The 25,035-nt window shown below is 35.4% G+C and overlaps 1 protein-coding gene and 1 long non-coding RNA gene across 8 annotated transcripts in view; both read right to left on the bottom strand.

Moving 5' to 3' along the window:
- Positions 1–25,035, bottom strand: part of Slc25a21 (solute carrier family 25 member 21) — a 468,932-nt gene that overhangs the window by 396,730 nt on the left and 47,167 nt on the right. The gene's annotated exons all lie outside the window — the stretch shown is intronic.
- The window catches only part of LOC141421594 (uncharacterized), a 44,558-nt gene continuing 27,979 nt past the window's right edge, over positions 8,457–25,035 (bottom strand). Inside the window, exon 2 of the long non-coding RNA XR_012446182.1 lies at positions 8,457–25,035. This exon is cut by the window's right edge and continues 16,503 nt beyond it. This is a non-coding gene — a long non-coding RNA (uncharacterized lncRNA).

Raw genomic sequence — 25,035 nt, 5'->3', positions numbered from 1 at the left:
AAAATAGAATATAAAGGGGATTGGGAAGATGTTGGTCAAAAGATCCACAATTTCAGTTAGATGAAAAGAACAATGCATCACATGGTGACTGTATAGTTAATAGTGGTGATATAGTCTTGAAAATTGCTAAGAGAGGGAATTTGGTGCATTTCCACCACAAAACAATGGTAAGTATGTGAAGTGATGTACACATTAATTAACTCAAATTGGCCATTCTACAATGTATACATTGTTTAAAACTGCATGCTCATACATAGAAAACATACACGTTTCATTAGCCAATTAAAATAAATAAGTAATAATAAGAGAATATGAGCTCCAAGAGAGTAAGAATTGTGTCTATTTTGATCACTGTTATATCACCAGGACCTAGAATAGTGTTTGGCATGTATATATTCAATAAATTTTATTGAATTGAAATAACTATATTATTCAGTAAGAACAAAGTGAAAATGGCATTGAAAAAAAAAGGGTTATATATACATGAACAACACCTTGGCCAGGTGATCAAAATCAGAATCACAAATGAGGCATATAAAAGCACGTGTGCCATTGCTGTGATGTCTTTAAACACAACATCATTTATATATGCAGTATTCTACCCAAGAATGTAGCTAACCATGAGGAAGCTTCAGACACACTCAACATTAGAAACATTCTATCAAATTCTTCAAAACTGTCAATCTTGAAAATAATAAAGGTTGAAAAATTATTCCAGATTAACAAGGACTAATGAGACATAACAACTAAAAGAAATACATCATTCTAAACTATAACTGGAGGGCTGGAGGCATGGCTCAAGTGGTAGAGTGCCTGCCTAGCAAGTGAGAGGCCCTGAGTTCAAACCCCAGTACTGACAAAAAAATAAAATAAATAAATAAATAAACTATAACTGGTACTAGTGTGGGAATATAAAGTAAATCATGGTTCAATCTTACAAAAGTATTGTCTCAATGACAGATTTATTGAAATTTTATTAAGGTTGACAACTATGTTGTAATTATGATTATCCTTATTCTTAGGAAACGCACTCTGAAATATTTAGAGGTTAAGGGTCACAATGTTTGCAAGTTTCTCTCAAATGCTTCAGATAAAACTAATATCAACCGCTAGATGAATGGATGGATGGATTGGTGGATAGATGATAAATGTATGGATAAATGGATATAGAGAATAAATAACAAGGAAAATGATGCAAATTATCAACAGCAATGTACTTAGGTAAAAGGTTCTTTATTCTCACAACTTTTCTGTAAATTTATACTTTTTTCCAAGTTTAGAAAAAATATACCCCCCAAATTTGCATAAGATACCCGATATCTTACAGAGATATAAGATATTAATTGACTCAAATCGGCCATTCTACAATGTATACATTGTTCAAAACAGCATGCTGCACATAAAAATATATACAAATGTCATTGGTCAGTAAAGTAAGATAACATAAGATATAACTGGGATATCTTATACACCCAGATACCTACATATCTGGAAGTATATACAAAAACTTGTCACAGTATTTACTCCAAGGAACAGGAATGGAGGGATTTTGTGGGTGGGGTAGGATTGCTGAAATGGAAGCTCAGTTTTCATTTAATTTCTCTATTGTCATAACTTAGCATGAACATGTTACCTTTGTAAATGGAATGCTTAATTAATTTTAAAGCAGCATGTGGACCCATAAAAAGTTGTGGCCTTTGGAGTTGGACAAACCTTGGCTGAAATCCTATCACTTCCCAGTTCACTCAGGGTGGAACCTTGACCAAGTCAAGTAATTTCCTTGAGTATGAAATTCTTTAGAAGACCTGGTTTCTAGTCCCAGACCTACCATTAATTCACATGGGGAACGTTATGGGAGGTGTTTTGCTTCCCTGGGCTGCAAGTCTGCAAGTTTATATAAAATAAGAGAACTTGGCCATGATTTCTTTCCAAGTTTGGTTTTCCAGGATATTATCTCCTTTAACAGGAAGAGTCCTTCTGAATTGTATCATTTACATGAAGAAAAGATGATAACTATTTTCTAGTGATGACTTAATTGATCTATAGGACTTAAACATTTTTTAAAACCTTTGGAGTTGATTTGAAATAATTTGGAATTCCCCAGAGCGTGTGTGTGGGGGGTGTAGTATATAATATCCTTTCACTGCTCCTTCTCCTGCTTTCCCCAGGGATCATTTCTCAGCCTTTCCTTTGTGGGTCTACCTAAAACCCTCCTGGGGCAACCATCAGAGTTCCTAACTATGTAGGGCCCTGTCTCAGGTCCCTTTCCACTTAACATTTAAACTGTGAATTGTCACAAGAAAATTTAATCCATATGCTTCTGAGAAATTTACACTTAACACATCAAAATATTCAGGTATAACAGTCACTTGTATCTCAATAATCCTCATGAGTCTTTTTACGGGCTTTTATTCTTACCAGTCTCAGTTTAGTAGCTAAAAATGGAATTTGAACAGCAGTAGAACAGTTCTTCCTTCCTCTTTTTAGTCCTCATTTATTTGGTAGACCTTGTCAAGACATTTCCCATCTTAGGTAAAAAATACACTTTACTTTCTTTTAGTTACATAATAAAAGTGTTAGGTCTCTGCACCAATGATACTAGGCTCTTTACTGGGAACTTCGTATGTATCCTCTTTAATTTTCACATTGAATGAGATAAGCATAACTTTTTCCAGATTCAGAACCAAAGCTCTGAGAGATTAAATGAATTGCCTGCAATCACATATTGATAAAAACCTAAGTGCTATTAACTCCAAATATTGCACTCCACTCTATACGTTAAATTTAAAAATAAATGACAGGGGTTGGAGGTATGGCTCAAGTAGTAGAGCATCTGCTTAACAAGTATAAACCCGGAGCTCAAACCCAAGTACTGCAAAAATAAACAAAACCAAATAAACAAAACACAACAGGTGGTACACCAACTGGAAGTTATGCTGGCAGGTCCTGCCACCTTTGGCACCCTGGCCATCTCTGTTTATCCCAGTGCGAATTTCACCTCCTCTCTGAAGGTTTCCCTCTTTGCTGTCTTTTACATTCTCCTTTGTCACACCTACCACACTACAACATAATTATATTTTCCAAGTCCATTTTCCTGATAGACTGTGAGCTCTTGAGTTCAGGGTATGTGTCTTATTCATCTTTATCTTCCCAAAGCCCAGCCCAGAGTAGATGTTTAATACGTATATGTGAAACTGACCATCACTTGCTTATGGCTGAAATAACAATGTCATTCTCTGGCTCATTAATCATTCTGGGCTCTGGGGATGTGGCAGATTGAAACAAACAGATTACCTCTTACACTCAGCACCATGCAGGCTGAGAGCCTATCTCTCCACTTCCTAGGAACTACATCTAAATATTCTCTTTGGAGGAAGGATCAGTGGAATATGGGTGTAGATGCAGGCAGCATGATATAGGAGTCAAGTAAATGGACTCTGGAGTCATCCCATTTGACTTTGGGGAATTTACTGAACCTCACCTTCCACATGAAGGGAATGAGAAAAATAATAGTAGCTATTATTGGGTGATTGGGGGGCTATATGACACTATATTGTAGGCATTATATGTAAACTTAGAATACTGTCCAAAATGTACGGTTTAATAAACATTAATGATTGATGTCTTTCTCTGTACTACCAGCCAAATGTACTTCTTTCAGTGACCAATGTAATTAGTAACCATAAACTAAGAAATTAAATAAATGGTCTAATATGACTTTGACACAAATCTTTGTAAAAGGTTTTTACGGTGAATTGCAATGTCTGATCTAAAAATGTCTAGGGCAAACAGGTATAGTTTTTATATGAAACATAATATTAATTAACAAAAAGTAACTCCTGTAATTTTTCCCAACACAATATAACTCTTCTTTTCTACTTCTAACATTTTCACCATTTACATGCTATATTTTTATGACTATACCTTTCCAAAACTGGCAACACAGTAGTTTGTTTACACCAGCATTGTCACAAAACAGCATTGTTACAAACACAATGCAAACAAGCATAAGACTTTTTTGGCTCCATTAGTATCTCATAGGACCACCAACCTTCACACAGTCTGTTATTTTTTTTTTTTTTATTCATATGTGCATACAAGGCTTGGTTTATTTCTCCCCCCTGCCCCCACCCCCTCCCTTACCACCCACTCCACCCCCTCCCGCTCCCCCCTCAATACCCAGCAGAAACTATTTTGCCCTTATCTCTAATTTTGTTGTAGAGAGAGTATAAGCAATAATAGGAAGGAACAAGGGGTTTTGCTGGTTGAGATAAAGATAGCTATACAGGGCATTGACTCACATTGATTTCCTGTGCGTGGGTGTTACCTTCTAGGTTAATTCTTTTTGATCTAACCTTTTCTCTAGTACCTGGTCCCCTTTTCCTATTGGCCTCAGTTGCTTTAAGGTATCTGCTTTAGTTTCTCTGCATTAAGGGCAACAAATGCTAGCTAGTTTTTTAGGTGTCTTACCTATCCTCACCCCTCCCTTGTGTGCTCTCACTTTTATCATGTGCTCATAGTCCAATCCCATTGTTGTGTTTGCCCTTGATCTAATGTCCACATATGAGGGAGAACATACGATTTTTGGTTTTTTGAGCCAGGCTAACCTCACTCAGAATGATGTTCTCCAATTCCATCCATTTACCAGCGAATGATAACATTTCGTTCTTCTTCATGGCTGCATAAAATTCCATTGTGTATAGATACCACATTTTCTTAATCCATTCGTCAGTGGTGGGGCATCTTGGCTGTTTCCATAACTTGGCTATTGTGAATAGTGCCGCAATAAACATGGATGTGCAGGTGCCTCTGGAGTAACAGTCTTTTGGGTATATCCCCAAGAGTGGTATTGCTGGATCAAATGGTAGATCGATGTCCAGCTTTTTAAGTAGCCTCCAAATTTTTTTCCAGAGTGGTTGTACTAGTCTACATTCCCACCAACAGTGTAAGAGGGGTTCCCATCAAAATTCCAATGACATTCATCAAAGAGATTGAAAAATCTACTGTTAAATTTATATGGAAAAACAAGAGGCCACGAATAGCCAAGGCAATACTCAGTCAAAAGAACAATGCAGGAGGTATTACAATACCTGACTTCAAACTATATTACAAAGCAATAACAATAAAAACAGCATGGTACTGGCACAAAAACAGACATGAAGACCAGTGGAACAGAATAGAGGATCCAGATATGAAGCCACACAACTATGAGCAACTTATCTTTGACAAAGGAGCTAAAAATATACGATGGAGAAATAGCAGCCTCTTCAACAAAAACTGCTGGGAAAACTGGTTAGCAGTCTGCAAAAAACTGAAACTAGATCCATGTCTATCACCCTATACCAAGATTAACTCAAAATGGATCAAGGATCTTAATATCAGACCCCAAACTCTTAAGTTGATACAAGAAAGAGTAGGAAATACTCTGGAGTTAGTAGGTATAGGTAAGAACTTTCTCAATGAAACCCCAGCAGCACAGAAACTAAGAGATAGCATAGATAAATGGGACCTCATAAAACTAAAAAGCTTCTGTTCATCAAAAGAAATGGTCTCTAAACTGAAGAGAACACCCACAGAGTGGGAGAAAATATTTGCCAATTATACATCAGACAAAGGACTGATAACCAGAATATACAGGGAACTTAAAAAACTAAATTCTCCCAAAACTAATGAACCAATAAAGAAATGGGCAAGGGAACTAAACAGAACTTTCTCAAAAGAAGAAATTCAAATGGCCAGAAAACACATGAAAAAATGCTCACCATCTCTAGCAATAAAGGAAATGCAAATTAAAACCACACTAAGATTCCACCTCACCCCTGTTAGAACAGCCATCATCAGCAACACCACCAACAACAGGTGTTGGCGAGGATGCGGGGAAAAAGGAACCCTCTTACAGTCTGTTATTGATCAAAATATTATGTGGCACGTGGTTGAACAAAATTATTGGAAAATAATATAACTTCATAATACGTATGAATTACACAGCTAAGACTTGGGAATTTCATTTGCTTAAAGAGTGTTTTAAAATGCAATTAATGTGTAGTTTTTTTCTTCTAGGAATTTCCCCAGTTCCCTAAGAAACTGTGCTCTTTTACCTCCTAGGATGTGACATTGTTATTCCTGTTATTCCTATTAAGGATGGTGGTACTTTGTCCACCTACAAAATGGAAAATGGATCAAATAACTGGATGCCACACTTTTAATCATTAGATCATCCTCCAGAAGAGCTATAGAGTATTCTCAAAACATAATTATTCTCAACAACAGTTTAGTAATACATAAATTCACATATTAATTCCACCAGTATTTACAACTAGCAGTCAAAGAAACTGAAGGATCTTCCAAGTGATACAGAGGATCCAGGTTGTTTGGAATTCATGTTTAAGGTGCAAAGAGTATACTAGAAGCAATAGATATTTTATCCCGCCCTCACTGTCAATAAAAAGGAAAGAAAGAGGCAAAGAAGGGATATGTATATCTCCTCCTCTCCCCAAAGAGTAGGGGATTTAGAGGAATTACACTAAACTATGTGCAGCTGAGGTTTCTGGTTCTTGGCTTCCAAACCAGTTCTGGTCTCTTAACCTACTGAGGGATTCTAAATACCGCAGGAGCTTCTATCAGGGATTTAAGCAATATCCAAAGCATGGTCTGGTTTTGGTTTTGGAATGTTTCAAGCTTTGTATAAATGTCACTTCATTTAACTCAACAACCAGGTATCATTTTTCTATATTTAGGCAATGAAGAAATTAAGGCTCAGGGAAACCAAGCCACTTGCCCAACATCACAGAGCTCACAGGAGGCAGAGCTGGTGCTCAAATCATTCCAAGATCCATGTTCTTTCTACTGTGTTCTTTGTCTCCTACTTAAATCTCAAATCATCTTTTTGCTGTCTAGTCAATCAACCAGGATCTTAATTCTAATTAATATCACTACATCAAAGCCCAAATCTCACAATGGAAAGATGGCCAGAAATGTATCCTATCTCCTTTCTCACTTCAAATCAAACTCCAATTTTTTGTGAGTTGTTGATATGAGCTGGGTATCAAATTATTATTCACATTTTGATCACTAAATTTGGTTTAATAAAAAGCAAAAAATTATTATTTGGAAGATAGGAATTTGTCACTGTCCATTGAATACCTGAATCATAGCTTCTAATCCAAGAAGTAAGACCTGCGTTCTGCTATCTGGAAAGATTATGTGAAGAGGTGTGAGTACAACATTGGCCATCATGTCACTCATTCCATTGTAAAGCACTTAACAAGATTACTGTTTGCCAGATTCTCAAGATATTTATCACCCACTCATATCTTTTACAAGGGAGGCCAGAACTAATCCTAACCCTAATCTGTTACTTCTATCAATTTAAAAGCTTGACATTTGGCTTAGATGAGAGATAGCACCTATGCAGAAAGAAGGACCACTTCTGACTTTCTACTTCATTGAACGCTCTCCCTGCAGTCAAGGTAGGCCATCATAAAGGTTACAGATCAACACCCCATGCAAAACTTCCCTCCACCTAGAAACAGGTACCAAAAAGGGTTCTGAAATAGTTTAATTATGCTATCAAGTCAGAACAGTAACATGTTATTCTAATTAGAAATATATGTTGACTTTTAAAATGTTAAATGGTCACTTTATAGTTAGAAAATATCCACTCAAATTAACACTTATTTTGGTAGTGGCTTGAATATTTGTGTGCCCCAAAATTCACACATTGAATCCCAATCCCAGTGTAAAAGTATTAAGTAAGAGGTGGGGGCTTTGGGGAGGTGATTAAGTCACGAGGGTGGAGTCCTCATGAATGGGATTAGTGCCCTTACAAAGGAGGCCAAAGGGAGCTTGTTTGTCACTTTCCCCATTTGAGGATGCAACAAGAAGGTGCCAGCTATAAGGCACAGACAGAGCAAACCCTCTCCAGACACTGAATCTGATGGTGCCTTGATTATAGTCTTTTCAGATTCCATAACTGGGAGCAATAAATTTCTATGGTCCACAAATTACTTATTCTGAGGTGTTTTATTATAGCAGCTTAATAAACAGGTACATAAATCAAGAGCAAAGGCTTAAAGCAATGTAGAATTTATTTTATATATTTTTTATTTATATATATATTTTACATATATATATGGTTTTTACTAAAAGCTATTCCATTGGCAACCATTACTTTCTTTTTTTATTGTTGTGCTGAGGGTACATTGTGGCATTTACAAAAGTTCTTACAATGTGCCAAATAGATCATACTTGAATTCACCCCTCCATTATTCTCCTTTATACCCCCTCCCCGATTCCTGAAATAGTTTCAACATGTCTCATTTTCCCATTTGCATACAGGTAAATGCATGTACACAGCATGTGCACTACATTCACCTTCCTACACCTTTTCCCCAAATCCTCCCCCTTCCACTGGTACCAACCACCCAGACAGGACCTGTCTGCCCTCTTGTTTGCTGTTTTTGATAAAAAAAAAAAAAAAAAAGACATTTTTGCTTGCTTGTCAGTTTTAGGTAGCTCCACAGGGAGTTTCCTTGTGACTTTTCCATGCATATATGTATTATAAACCAAACTGGTTCACCTCCTCTATTTTTCTCATTTCTGCCTTAATACCCTTCATATAAGATTTCAACAGGTTTAAAAATTCTATACCCATTTTTGTATTGGAAGTGCATCAATCACATTCACCTACTTAACTTCCTTCTTTTACCCTTCCTCTCTTGTTTGTATTTCCCCTTAGTGTGACCTGGTTTTCATAATATTGCTTGTATTTGTATTAGATCTATATTCCACAGATGAGAGAAAACATGAGGCCTTTGGCTTTCTGAACCTGGATAACTTCACTTAAGATGATATTCTCCACTTCCATCCACTTTCCTGCAAATGACAAAATTTCATTCTTCTTTATGGCTGAATAAAATTTCATTGTATATAAATATCACATTTTCTTGATCCATTCATCAGTAGTGGGGCATCTTGACTGTTTCCATAGCTTGGCTATTGGCAAGCATTAATTTTCTCATCAAAATAATATGAAGATAGTTGTATGTTTCTATTACTGTGGCTCATAGCACAAACTTAACTTATGCCATGTGCCAGGCAGCTGTGATAAGGGTTTTATACGTACTATATCATAGAATGTGCACACAAAAGAAATAAAGAGAGCACTTTTGGCCCTCCTTTTACAGTCAAGGAAAGTAAGTTTTAGAGAAGTTATTTATCTTGTTCAAGATTACATAGGTGGGTGGTGGCCTAGCTCAGGATATGTAATATATACATATATATATATATATATATATATATATAGAGAGAGAGAGAGAGAGAGAGAGAGAGAGAGATGATAGATTTTACATATATATATAGATATATATAGAGAGATGATATATAGATGACTATTCTATAAAATAATGTTCTTTTATATGTAGAGATAATATACATATTATCTCAAAGCCCTGAGTTCAAACTCCAGTACTGCCAAAAAAGAAAAAGAATAAAAGAGTCAGCTTCAGTCAGGTAACTTATGATCTATGGCATTTTCAGAGATGCCCCTTCGACCTATTATAAACATTGGCACACCTACATTTTAGACATTTAGCCTGTAACATAATATTATAATACCAGATAAAAGCCAGGGATGAAATGAGCCAAAATGAACAGACGGCAGACGTGGAGCTTAGCACCTCAATCAAAGCAAAAGCTTTTATCTGAAGGCTGAGGCAGGTAGGTAACAATGCCAAGGATACAGACATGAGGCAAATAACAGAAAGTGAAGACAAACTCTGAAGCACAAGAGTTGGATTTGGAATGCCCACATACCGAATTAAAACAAATAATGAACGTCTTGGAGTTCTGGATATAAAAATCATCAGGTACTTAAGTACGATGAAGCCTGGCTAGTGCTTTTGTTGCCAAAAGTGCTAATAATCCTTCATAGAAGTCAGAAGGCCAAAGAATCCAGATAGGGCTGGAGATGAGGGCCTTTTTTCTCAGGGACAAATCACCATAAAACAAATTAATTGCTGAGGAAATGCCTTTCTATGTCTTCCCATCTTACATTGAATTTTAAATTTTTATTTCTGATTTTAAAAGAGAAAGATGGTCAGTGTGGGATTAAATCAAGGCTATTCATTCTGAAAGAAGAAAACAGATACCTGAATTATTAAAATGAAGAAATTGAGTCAATTGGAGCAGAGATTATCATAAAGAAAAAAAATTCCATTAGCAGAATACAATTAACAGAATCCTTGTAGTAAAATTTAGAAAATGGTAGATTTTTATAAAGTTTATCATTTCATCACATAACCAAAATGTTCCAAGGAGAATTAGTTTGCTAATGTTTCCTTATCATTACATGCTAATAATGCCATATATTATTTACAAACAAATCATTAAGTTACTATGAAGATTGTGTCACACACTCACATTGGCACAGGCATTAATAACTGCAGATACAGTCATTCAAAACATACCACATATATGCAATATTCTAAGAAGTGATTCAGAAAAGTATTCTTGAAGTGAAACTGTTCCTATATAAAAAATCAGTAATAATAGCAAATATTCTTATTTTATTAACCAAGTACATATTACACCTACTAAGTATGAGGCACTATTTCAAACATTTTATTCATCCAATCCATATAACAGTCCTCTAATATAGTATCATCAACATCATTATAACCACCTCTACCACCATCATCATCCCTATTCACTAGAACCTGGAGCACAAAGAGGTTAAGTAACTTGCCCAAGAGCTCACAGCTAAAAAAAAAAAAAAGGTTCCAAGATTCAAGGTCAGCCATTCCCTGTTCTATGACGACTGCAAGTATTTGTATGTTCTTGGCAAGAACACAAGGGAAGTCTGACAACCACAGAGAAGTAGAAATACACGAGAATCAGTTGCAGGTCCTAGTATAAGTGAAATCAGAACTCAACTGGGACAGTTTCAGTTTATACTTAATGGTCCCAGTGTAATTATTAGTAGTGTCCATTGTCATTCTCAATGGTCTCCATGTTTGGGCAATAAATTGTAGAATCAACCTTTTAGTCCCTATTCTACCACGGGCATGGTTTTTAAGCTTTGCTGTCTGTAAGTTCCCTGTCTATAAAATGAGTATTGTAATATTCATCCTCTTTCTGCATCACAAGATGTATTGTGGTATTATATGTAAGAATGCAAATATAAGGTATTTTTGAAATGTTACCAATGTCAGATAGTTGTATAGGTAATGCTCCCATCATGTGCAGTGTATGAAGGTGGACGCTTTACATTTGCTAACGGATTCATTACCCATGAGTACCCAATTCTTTTTTTGTTCCTCCAAAACAAACATTTATGATAGAAATCTTGGTGTCAGCATAGAGTACAAACAAATCATTAAGATACTATTAACCATTATTACTGAACCAGAAACTCTGTCAAGGAACTTGAAAAGGAAGCTTTGTTAATTTCTTTAAATAACATCCATTCATGGCTGACTCATTATTTCCACTTAAGCAAGAAAAATGAGCAGAATAAAAAGAATAAACTCTTCTTATTAAAAAATACAGTTAAAAGGGCTAGTACTTATAAGTAATTCATTAGAAAGAAAAGTTACAGATTTGTTTTACAAAGGAAAAAGTACATTGAGAGCTTGCTACTGTAGTAATGAATTGAAATTCATGAAAAATCACCTACATTTTGGGAATGAGGGTGTTAGCAATTTTATTACAACCTTTCCCTTTCTTTACTCTCTTTTATCTCACTACATGTACTCATCTGTGATCAAAAATAAGGGAAGAAAACTAAATGTATTGTTTCTTTATTGTCTTAAATTTTGTTGCACTTTGAAAAAATCGTATTTTGGGTCATAGTTCCCTTCCATAAAGTGGGTTCTTTCAATAAGCTGATCCCCATGAAATTCATAGCTTTGCTAACCATGCAGCAATATATCATGTGAATGGAGGAGCTTAATAAATGCTTCAGACTGAGACAAGAATAGAGATTATGATAGTGTGAATAATTATACCTGGAAAAAAATGGAAGAAAGGAAAGAAGGAAGGATGGATGGATGGAAGGAAGAGAGGGAGGGAGGAAAGGAGGGAAGGGAAAGAGAAAGGGAAGGGAAGGAAAGTAAGAAGGGAAGGGGGTAAGGGAAAGGAAGAAAGAAACAAGGAAGACAGGGAGAAATCTTTTGGGTATATAAAAACATAAAGTGTCAGATTTGTAGCACTGCCTTCATTTCTCACTCCAGTGAAATTTGATCTGTTAGTCATGAAAGTGAAATACAAAGCCAAGATATATAAATGCAATTTCAGCTTTTTGAAATCTCTTTTTATCTTTATATATCATAGACAGTGGCTGTGAAAGTAAATAATGTGTGTGGTCAGGTGACCTGAGTGCCAGTGTTAGCTCTTCTTCTCATTAACTACCAAAGAACAAGTGAGCCGCTTGAATTTTATAAGCCTGGATTTTGTAATGGTTCCTGAGACATCTCAGATGTGAAACAATAGAAAAGATTATGTATATCTTTGGTCTTTTGCAGCTTTTGTTTATTTACATTTCGAAGCTGTCAAATGATTGACTAATTATTTTCTATGGACAGCCTAAGGTCTTTATGAAGGAAAATAAAAACTATTAAATGAGTAATGTTTGTGTTATGTTTCTCACAGAAATGTAAAATTTTTAACATTATTTGAGATTGCATGCCAAAACCCAAACAACGGCTTAACTATGGATAATAAAAGTAAAATATTTACTATTAAAATATTTATGGTTATTCTTTATAACATTGCAGTATCCAAGACCAGAGCTTCTGACTTTAAGTTGACCTGTGCTTTCTATGAAAAACATTTTCATACTTGTGAAAAAAAAAGTATAATCGCTGTAAAACAATAGTTTGTGAACACTACTTCAGACTTTCTAATCATACTCTAGGGAATCCAACAGCTCATTTCCTCTGAACTTTTATTACTTATGCTTTATGTTAAGAGGTTACATTGGTTTGCAAAGGCATTAGTTAGCCAGAAAACTAGTCCCTAGAGCACTTGTTTCATTATTAAATGCAAACAAGTTACCAAACTACAGGATGAAGGTAACTTTCACATTTACCAAAACAACCTAATGGACTTACAGAAAACAGGTAACATTCTATTCTTGATTATTCAGCATATCCACTTGAAACAGGGCATACACAGGCTTTTCCAAGAAGCAAACCATCTTCATCATCTCTGATTTCTTGGAAGAAAAAAATCATGGCATGTATAGACACGAGTACATGTAAAGATATAACAAAGGCACTACCTACTAGGATTGAAGAGCTCAGTAGAGAGGATTATGGGGCCATTATCAACCCTTTTCTCTCTAGAGGGTTGTCTCCTTGTATGGAGACAGGTACAACTTCATTCACACAACTTCCCCAGCACCATAATTCAGTTATATATTGTGCCCATAGTCAGTTAAATACATAACAATGAAAATCCTTCACTCACAAAACTGTTTATCAATGATAGACACTATAATCATAATTCATCACAATAAAGGAAAAGCCTGCTTGATCCAGCACTTATCTTACATGTTATTTGATTTTAAAGAGACTATAAACTATAAGAAGAATTTGTCTGGTGTCCTATTTTATGCCAAATTTTACTATATAGTTCCGAAAAAGAAAAAAACTGCTTATTTTTTTAACATTAACAACAAAAACTCACTGATAGAAGAATGTTGTGGTGCAGGTTAATGCAGAGTATAGTGGAAGAAAATCTAACCCAAGAATAAGGCATGATTCTGACTCTGAAACCTTTGAAAAATTATATCTTCTCTTTAAGGCTTAGTGGTTTCATATAAAATAAGGACACTGAATTCAATTAAAAGTTTTTTAACTTGTCCTGGGATGAGAATCTTTTTTTCAACAAAATATGCTAATGAACCCAACTGTAAAACTGATAAAGGGACCTGCTCTAGTTGAAAAAGATGGCAGAAAACCCAAGTATCACTCCCTGCTGCCCAGTCCAGATTGCAAACCACTAAGCTTTAGAATCTCTAAGATCACGTCTGTGATTTCAGGTGGATGAAAGAGAATAAATAAAGTAGATGTTAGTTCATAAAAGCCAATAGTGAGCTATCTGAGGTTCAGGACAACAGTTTAATAGAATGATAAAGGGTAAGGAACTGATGGCCCCAACTCACTGGTTTTATCTTCTGGCTAGTGGAGCCTTGTTTTAGAGAATCCCTTTTATTTTGCTATTGCTCACTTCTGGCTTGAGAAGCCAGAGTCAAATAATAGAATCAATTTAAAATGATTAAAGTCATTACAATAAAAGTCATATTTCTTATGCATACCAGTTCATTCTCTAAGGAGAGCCAAATTACACTTACAGGTTCACAAAGGCTATAAGCAAAGAGAAGAAAGAAAAAAAGATAAAGAAGAGAAAAGGAGAGAGAAAGGAAAGAAAACCAGAAATTTTAATTATAGTGCTTTAGCAAAGACCACAAATTGTCCTCCAATATTTATTCTCCTTCCTTTTAGCAGTTCCCCCCATTGCCTTTCACTATTAGCTGAATACATAATTATCTGTTCCCAATCTATACTTCCCATAGTCCTTTGCACCTAGGTATGGTCATATGATAAAGCTCCAGCCAATGGAATATGAAAGAAAGTTATGCAAGCTACTTCAAGCTACATCCACATTATGGAAGCTGCTTTCCCCCCTTTATGAAACTCAGGCTAGAATGAGGACATAGTGGTGATAATTCAACTTTTATTATGCAGATGGGAGTCATATGCTAGACAAGGCAGAGAAGTAATGTGGATTCCTTGATGTTAGGAAAGAAACTCCAATATACTTTCTTCCTTTTCTGAGTCACTGATATTTCAGGGTCTCTTTGGTACACTAAAGAAAGCTTAGAAAGGAGCCTAGATTACATACTAATGAATGTAAGTTTTTTTTTCTACCTGATTAATAACTAAATATAGGGAAAACAAAACAAAACAAAAAGGATTAGATGCAAAGAGACAACATTCATTATGTATTGTCTTCATGTGCTCCTCCTGTATGTTACAAGAGTTAAAATCCCTGGGGAGACTTAACTCTCGCTCAATTTTTAGAGTGTCAGGTCACACTAAGAAAGCTTCATAAAGTGATTCTGAGGGTTTCCACACACATTTTAGGTAGGTCGTATTTCAAAAGTCCAAAAGAAACTTCAGCAGGAGTCTGAAACTATTCACTACAAGTCACATACTAGCTGTGACGGCCAGCTAGTTTCCTATTACATGGAGCTTAAAATTATACTTTTTTTGTTATCACACAAACATTTCCACCTGGATATTTTGTTTAGCAGATGGATTTGGCATGGAGTTGATTAAATATGAAATAATTCTAGTCTCTTTACTCTTAATTTCATTCCTCATATTAATAAAATAGAGTGATAGAGTAGATTATAAAGACTATGTACACAAGCTGGGCATGTACAGACTTGAGTATGCAGCATATAAGTAAGCACAAAGCAACTATATTTTATGTTTGAGATTGTTCTCTTTCCCCAGAGCATTTTCTCTATTTATATGGAAAATACCATATGCAATTATAAAAATTTATTCTTTGAAATATTACTAAATTTCTCTTTAATTCAATATATTTTACTCTTCTTGTATATTTGCTACTAAGATATTTGAAGGCTATTTTTGAGTCCATTTAAATAATCCAGATAATTAAACAGTAAAATGGTGCAAAAATAGGTTAAAAATGGTGACACAACAAAAATGTATTGCATGTCCTGACATTCCATTTTTCCTCCAATCTTTGTTTGCTTTTCTGTCTATGTACCATAATAAAACATAGAGTTACAATCAATGTGTGATGACAAATGGTCTCAGGGTTGGGTTTGCATTCTTCTAAATGTACTGGCATTTGTAAGCTGGAAAAGAAAGATGTAATCAACCACCCTCAGACAAAAAAAAAAAAGCATGATGACTATTCTGGCAAAATGTTCAAACCACATTAATCCCTAATTTGAAATGATGTCTGAAAGAAAGCAAAGCAACTAGGACCAATTTATTTGTATAGCAACTAGAAACTGAATTCACTAGACATATTTAAGAGATGGAAACAATTAAATGTGTTTGTTTTCTAAATAGACCAAGTATATTAGAAACTTTGAAGGTAAAAAAAATCCAATTTTACTAGACTATTATTTGTTGCTGCAAAATACTTAAATCATTTTCTTTAATGGTCCTCAGAGGTTGTTCTAATAAAACATGCTATTTTTAAGAGTGAATAAACAATCTGTTTGATTTTACATTATCCATATGTCATAGAGTTTCACTCTAATTAGCAGCATACAGAAGGAAGCACTGTGAGGAAGGATAGGTCAACTTAATGCCATTTCACGGAAGGGCACTGTTGGTTTTCATTCTTATTTTTTAAAGATGTATTTTGATGTTTTCTTCTTGTATACACATCAAGTTTCTATAGTATGCTATGAAAATTTAAGTAAAATTGTGTCACGTTAGTCCTCTTAGGTGTATACCAAGGCACAATAGGTACTTCATTTGAACTCAACAATTGCTTTGGCTCCAAGGAGACTGAAATAGTGGCACTGCTATCCAGAAAAACGTCCTGCTCCAAATGTGGAATGGCCAGATACCAGCATATCATCAAGACTTTGGCTAATACGTATTTCCTGACCACTCAATCAAGGAGAGTGTCTTTAAGACCAAGTGTCCTAGACTCTCTGGCGTCTTTTCCCTGGGGCTAAATCCCGATGAGTCTGGCTAAGAGAGGTGGCTCTTTATACACCATAATGAAGCCCAGGTCTGGGAGGGCAATCCTGCCAAGGTCCTACTGAAGTTTGCCAAGAATTGATGCTACAGAGTATTAAAAACAGGACCGGGCCTTTGTCAGTTCTCTTACATACCACTAGTTTGTAGAAGACTGATGAACCTTTGAATGAGTACACATCAAGTGGAATTTGTTTTCAGTAAGGATCACACATGAACGGTGAAAGCACATGAAGCCTGCCCGTACATGGAAGGCCCAGAAAAGATTGATAGGAAAGGCAGAAAATATGCTACTTAAAAAAAAATCTCATTATTGCATAACCCCAAGAATTCAAGGACTCTCCTCAGAGTTTATTTACTTTGTGCAGAAACACTAATAAATTCAAGTGCAATGCATGTTCTTAACAGTAGCTATTCCTCCTAGAAATCTATCTAGAGTTAGGAGAGTGTATTTGACTGATATTGGTCTCTGTAAGCAGATGAGAAAAGAGCTAAGGAGATTCTGCTGATAACAGCATTCAGCCTCTAAGATGTCTGGAAGATAAAGTACTGGTAAGACAACTAAAGCATGTCTGAAACATTAAGTTGAATTAATTGCTTCATTCTATATTAGTATAAATTTTCATTTTAATTGAGCTAAAAACTAATGTATGTTGCAGATACTGTAATTGTATTATTCACCACTTTGGCTAAAGTACTTAAAAGATTTAAGTGTTTCATTATCTTAAAAAGTACATTAAGAAGTATCAGAGCTGGGCACCCAGTGGCTCACACCTATAATCCCAGTTCCTCAGAAGGCTGAGGTCAGGAGGATTGTAGTTCGAAGCCAGCCCTGAGAAAATAGTTCACAAGACCCTATCTTGAAAAAAAAACCCATTAAAAAAAAAGGGTTGGTGGAGTGGCTCAAGGGATAAGAGTGCCTGCCTAGCAAGCGTGAGACCCTGACTTCAATGCCACCAAAAAAAAAAAAAAAAAAAAAAAAAATCAGTCGGGTGCAATGGTTCATGCCTACAATTCCAGCTATTCAAGAGGTAGAGATCAGGAGGACTGCAGTTGGAGGCCCAGACAAAAAATTAGGGAAACCCCAACTCAACCAACAAGGTGGAAGTGTGGTATACCTGTCATTCAACTGCACAGGAGGTCACAAATAGGAGGGTTGTGGTCCAGGCCTGCCCTGAGCAAAAACATGACACCCTATCTGAAAATAACTAACTCAAAATTGGGGGCATGGCTCAAGTGGTAAAGAGCCTGTCTAGCAAGTTCACAACAAAACCTCCTTTAACAATTAATATACACTAATAAAAAAGAATCAAAATATAAATAATGTATGTACTACAAATAAATTTTAAAAGAAATTCACGTAAGATTTATTTATGTAATATAGAACTTGTTCAGGGGAACATATAAAGGATACAAAAATTTGAAAAGACTTTTAAAAGAGAAGCTTTCAAAATGCTAAATATTGTTGAGCAAGGATACTCATAAAACTTAAGTCAGTAAGCAAATATTAAGGGAGCACACATTATTTATAAGACACCATGTTTTAATTATCATGGCACCTAACATACATTACAACATCCTCTCACTTCTGTCTGTCTCTCAGGTGGAACTTGGTACTCAACATCCAGACCTATGTCCCACCCAAGGTAGCTACTTTTAATTAGCTTACTCTTAATTGGGGTTTTGAGAGAAGCAGTTAGAACGACATTACAATGCCTATAGGGTCCCCCTATGGACATCTTACAACACTTAAGATGCACTGGTACTAAAAGGCATATGTTACTTCCTGTAACTTCAGCATTACATTTTCAGTTTTTGGACATGCAGTTGGAAGCCCTTACTAGTTAGACCTTTCCAAACTAACCAGAACATATCTTTTTAATAAAAAGTAATAGCTATGTTCTCATTTTCAGAATTTGCGATTAAAACCTACAGTGAAAGAATCCAGCTGAGAAGAAATTTCCTTTTGGTTAAAAAAAAATAATGTCATTAAATTTATAGGAACAATATGAAATGAAGATGTTGTTGTTGGGTCCTTCACTTATGACGGAAACCAAATAGGTTTGCTGACTTAGTTAAATCCATAAATTATTCATCACATAATGTTTCAACAATAATTTTAAACATATAAAAGTTCAGGTACAAGAGAAAACTCCACTATCTATGATAATCAAACTAAATAATTATACATCTTTTTGTATGTGATTTAATTGCCCAGATTTCAAAGAAAACCACATAATCTCACGTGTTAAAATATTTCTTTGGCCTATTTTAAGCACGGCAGGACAGCTTTTCAAAGCATAACTTGCAGAACTGGGTGCCATTCCAACTGCCGGATTCAGATCCTTTGACACAGTAGCTTAGTTTGCTAATCATGGCTTATACTTTTAAAAACAACTTACTACAACTTTATGTGGTAGCATTCTATTCTTCCCGTAGTTTATAGCCTAAAAAATGCATGGCTTAATTACTTTTAATATTGACAAAGAGCACTGTTTCTCATTTTATTTTTCAACGTAGAGTTAAAAAGTATATGAATCATCCTTTTGAAATTTGGAATGCAGGCAAAACAGTGGATATGTGTGGAAACTAAGTCAGTAATTCTTCTCATCATCTAAACTTTTTGCAGGGAATTAGCCCTGGAAAAAAGTCATTTTCTTAGCAGTAGTCTATTGCCCTAAAAAAAAAAAAACAGAAATGGTGCAATTTATTCACAGAGACGAGTTTATTTACCATACGATGTGGCTCAGTAAAGTGTTTCGTGTGCTGGGAACGTAAAGTTAATTCTTCCTGTCAAAGCCTTAGGAAAATAAGCACATCGTAAACATACTTCTGCATTTTAGAGTTGGCCCTCATTTTATTTTAGAAGGTTTTTTCTATATGTCCTTTAAGTTGGCATTCTCAGATGTGTAGAAATGAGAGTAATTTAATAGCATCCTTGTATAACAGATTTCTTATAACATATATTAGACTGTCTTTCATTCTCCACAGGGGTATATAAAGGGGGAAGGGAAGAGCACAAAGCAAAATCCCAGGAGATGAACTGAGCTTAGCTAAAACGATTCTTCTCTAGGAAGAATTTTAAGCTCCTTCAAATAGTGATGTTAAGTCAGAGCCAAGGCTCAATACTGCCATCTCCATCCAAAATGCAGAAATACAAGAGGCAATCTCAAGATACAAATACAGGATAACAAAACAAAAAGAAGTGGTTACTAGATACGTAAAACTCACCAAACACATATTTGTATATGTTTGTCATTTTGGAAGGAAGATCCAACCACTAAAGTAGTGTATCTACCCTAGCTTTATTAAATTAACAAATATTTTTAAACTACAATATGACTAATTTGTATGTGATATCCCCCTCCCAAAAGGCAAAATATGCAGCTGACTTGTTCATCCTCTTATTAATAGTCCAATTTACTTTTCTGATTTTGAGGATATTTAAGGATTGAGACAACTACTAAGACAGTACACACAGTCAGCACTAAATTTAGGCAGAGTAAGTCATTAAAACAACTTTATTTTAGGACTTTTATATGCATTCCCTGCTCTAATGATTTCCCTTCCCTTATAACTGATTTCTGAAAACCTACTATTAGAGTGCATTTTTTTTCAATTTAAAGCTTGCAACACTACTACAGTGCAAATCACTCACAGAAAGGTAAATTTGTAATGCATTGTCTGCTACATGGATCTAATTGTGCATTGTTCTCAACCTAAGTGGCAGTAAGTTCCTAGACAGTGCCAGTTTATGCCTCTTGCCCTAGAATAATTATTAAAAACTTCCCCTTCTGTCTTGATATATTAATGATTACCCTGGTCTTAGTTCCTTTCCTGAGGGTAGGATTTTGTAGAAGAGGTGAAACCATTGTAGCAAAGAGGGGCCGCTATCAAAGTGAGGGGATAGAGAGTAAGAAGTAGAGTAAGAGGTTGAGGGGGAAAGTGCTTCTTGGGGGAATCACAACCTTAGGTTGCTTAATGACTGAGATAAATTCTGAAAATTGTGTTTTTAGGTGATTTTGCTTGTGATCATCATAGCGTGTACTTGCACACTATGGTACAGGTCAATCACTGTAAGTGGCACTTGGTACAACCAAGCGATGTGGTAAATAGGAGATATATGAGGCTGCTGCTGGCATAACATTGCATACTGTTTTATAGTAAACCTCTTCTTATAAGTAGAATAAGTGCAGTGGAAAATAACAATAAAAGTATAGTATAGTAAATACATAAACCAGTAACATAGTGGTTTATTGTCAAGTATTATGTACTGTATGTAATATGCCATATATATATATATATATACACACACATACATACACATGTATATATGTGCAGTAAGTTTGTTTATACTAGCATCATCACAAACATGTGAGTAATGTGTTTAATATTAGGACAGCTATGTGTCATTGGGTAATAGGAATTGTTCATCTCCATTATAATCTTATAAGTACTGCCATATACCTGCTCCATTGATTGGAACATCATACAGGGCATGATTCTATTTAAGTGTGACCTTTATAAGACTTAAAGGGCAAAACCCATTTATAAAATGCAACACAATCTTGATAATTGTAAAATATATATTTAGCTAATAGAAATATGTTAAATTACCAGATTTATTTTATTACTATACTTTCAGGTAATTTATACTTTTGCCAAAGAACAAACATGTTAATTTGTAATCTCTCCTCCAAAACTGAACAAATTATTACTACTGTATTACTGTAGTCTGAGAGAATCAGAGGTTCAACTGAGGTGCACTGGATCTAGTACCTTTTCTCCCTCTAGTATAGAAAAACACCTTTTCTCCCTCTAGTATAGAAAAATCTATGAGTAAATCCTAAAAGGAACACCTGATGTTATTCTCATGTTAGCTATTGGAGCTATTACTCATTAACAGACAAGCTCTTTTTCCCTGGTAATACACAAAAAACCCACATCCATAAGGTGGGTTTCAAATTTAAGAAGGGCTTTTGAGTCAAGGGAGTAAATCAGAGTGTGGGCACTCTTACCAAAGGCATAATCATAAAGCAGCCAGTGCTCTAAAACCATGAGTGGTAGAAGAAGACTCAGCATTGCACTTCAGAAATAGAAAATATGAAAGAAGCATTTCTGAGAATCTATCAAAAGAACACATTTCATACAAGTCATAAGAATTGTATTAAAATCTAACCACAAAACATAATAATATGATAATGTTTTTATACTTTCTAAATTTAATAATTCAAAACTTCAAGACAGTTTTTCTTTAAGTAAACTATGAAATGAAATCAAGCTTAAGAGAAGCTTCCCCCTTCCTCTAATAGCTAGCAATCTTCATATAAAAGTTACTGGAGCAAATTATCTCCTCACCCACCACCTCCAAGTTTAATCAGACTGTTGTAAACATTTTGGTGTAGACCTTTTAATAAGAAGCATATATTTTACATGCAATTAATGTCATTCAAAAAAATCTGTCTTGAAAGTTATTATAAATTGTGTTGTAAAAGGCAAAAATGACATGTTCTTAAATGACCAAAGGAGGCTTACTTCATGTTCATCAAAACTGCCTTTGGTTCTCTGAGAAAACAGGCCCAACTTTAAGTCCTTTTCGCCTAGAAAGAAACAACAATACACACTGCTGCCAAACCGCAGGGCAGAGGATGGATGAAGGACCCAGGAAGCACAAATCTAACTGCTTCTCCTGGTCCCTTGGATAAAAGGACATTGAACACTGCACTCTCTCTGCCAATCCTAAAGCTTCATTAACAGGCATGTCACTCGATTGTGGGGAAAATGTTGGTTAAGGAAAAACTCTGAGAGCTGGAGTGTTTCAATTTGTGCCTCCTTGGTATTAGTGGCAGCATTCTCACTGGCAGGCCCAGTGATGAGAGGACACTACACAGATGTTTCTCATGTATAAAACAGTAGAAAACATATATTCTGCACCTTGAAGAATGAAAATGTTCTAATTGGTATAAACACTATCAGCCATATCCTTCTATTATTTTCTCTTATATGACAAAAACTTAGAAGAGCTGTGTGGGTGCTATAGAACTGAGGTCACCCACTAAGTGAGGTCAGTCTGAAGCTAACAAATGGGACAAATAACCATTTTTTTTTTTTTGCAAAATGTATTTTAGATAGGGCCTTTTAACCTTGAGTGACCTGAGGAATGGCACCCTTTAACCTTCAGAATTCCAGACTACTAGTGTTGGTCAAAAAGCTTAGCAATGCCATTTATTCCAAGATGTGGTTCATGAAAATCATTGAAAAGAGCAACCCTAATTTTATGGCATAATTTTTCCTCTGAAATTATGTGAACATATGCTCAAATAATTTAGTGTTCCTAATCTCATTGACCTATGGGGTGGGAATAAAATGACATGTCAATACAAGTGAAAGGAAGGAAATGCAAAGAATGAGAGAAGCACATAATAAGTTATCAATATATGGAAATCAGTATGTAATTTATTTTAAACAAAAGGTGCTGATTTTGTTAAATACCATGATTAGAGGGATTTATGAGAGGAGAAATAAACTCCTTTCCTTAGGCCCCCATCTCATCTCATGCTCCAATCCTTTCTTTAAAGAGCCACTAAACAAGCTATGCCCTTTACCAAGGGCCTTCTAATGCTCAGAAACACAAGTAAACTTTTCTCTACTGACAATTGTCTCTCTGTATCCCTCTTATCATATTCTATCTTACACTTTTATTTCCAAAGAAACTTAACCATTGTGATTATCTCCAGAACAATTAGATGATACCTTGTGCTATTAGGTGTTCAAGTTCCTTCCTCACATCTTGAAGAGCCTCTCAGTTGAAGAGAAATCATTCTTTTTTAATATTGAATTCTTCTAATTGTTAATAAGCCCTTCCTTATGTTGGACCCCTTTGTAACTCCTACCCATAGATCCTAATTATACATTCTAGAGTTACATTGAAATCTAAACTTTTTTCATGTTGTAATCCTTAATATGTTCTATTTTCCAAAATAAATACCTCCCATGAGAATAGCTTCCAGGCCCTTCAACATCTTTGTTATCCTTTTTAAATATCTTGAGTTTCATCGATATCCTTCTTAAGATCTTCCCATCAGAAACAGGGAAGAAAGACATCTGAAGGAAACAATGTGTGGACAACAAAAATACAAGAAAAGAAGATAGTGCTACAGAAGCAAAGCAGAGGGTACAATTATCTGGCTTGAGAATTCATCACTTAATCACTCATGAAATCACTGAGAAAGTCTAGACCAAGGCCCATAACACACTCTAATACTCTCATCTGTGGCTCACTGTTTCCAAAGTGTTCATTAAAGAGCAATCAAAACTAATATTAACAAACCTCAATTGAGTATATAGCAAGTACCATACTCTGGGCAATGTAGTAGCTTATTTAATATTCACAATAGTCTTTAGAGGTAAATATTATCATTAAATCATTTTACAGGTGAGAAAATTGAAGTTTAAATGAGGACATAAGCACAGTTGTACTCAATATTCTGCAGTCTGAGTTCAGAACAGCCCCTGCTGCAGAATAGGGTGAGAGTAAGATGCAGAGCAGGTGCTTTTCCTAAGATGTTTATGTCAAGTAATCTGTAGGCTGAGATTTGGCACAGCCCCAGCCACAGAAGAGAGCTAGAAGGTGAGATAGAGCTCATTTGCTTTTCCTAAGTTGTTTAACGCAGGTTTCTCCTGTTACAATGTCATGCCCCTCCCTGAGAACCATGGCTCCACCTCCTTGTTTACCACTGGGTATAAAAGACTCACTGAAGGAGGATGAGGCTTTTTGGATGGGGGAGATTTTTTTGATGGGGGTTTTTGGCTGAAGGGAAATTGCTGGAGGGAGGCTTGCTGAAGGGGGAAAATGAATTGCTGAAGAGAAAAGAATTGCTGAAGGAGAATTGCTAAAGAGGAATTGCTAAAGAGGGGATGACAGAATTGGCTGGCAGCTTGCAAAGGGACTGTCACTGTTGTTTGTCTGCAAGTCTAAGGGCTGAGACTTTAAGAAAGCTAAAGAGAGAACATGGGACAGTGCAAGTCTGCACGGAGAACTTTATACATAGGCTTTAGAAAAGCTAAGCTAAAAAAAAGCTAAGCAAAAACATGGGACAAAGCAAGTCTAAGGAAACAGAAAAGAAGACTTTAGAAGTGAGGCTTTAAAGAATAGAAAGAAAAAAGACTTTAGAAGCAAGCTTTTAAAGAACTGTAAAAGAGTAAGGTCTTAAAGAATAACGATAGAGAAAAGAAGCAGAGTAAATGAGAATAATAGAGAAAAAAAGCAATGAGGCTGTTG

This window comes from Castor canadensis, chromosome 3 (genome assembly GCF_047511655.1).
Source record: "Castor canadensis chromosome 3, mCasCan1.hap1v2, whole genome shotgun sequence".
Lineage (NCBI taxonomy): Eukaryota > Metazoa > Chordata > Mammalia > Rodentia > Castoridae > Castor > Castor canadensis.
This window is presented reverse-complemented; position numbering and strand designations above follow the sequence as displayed.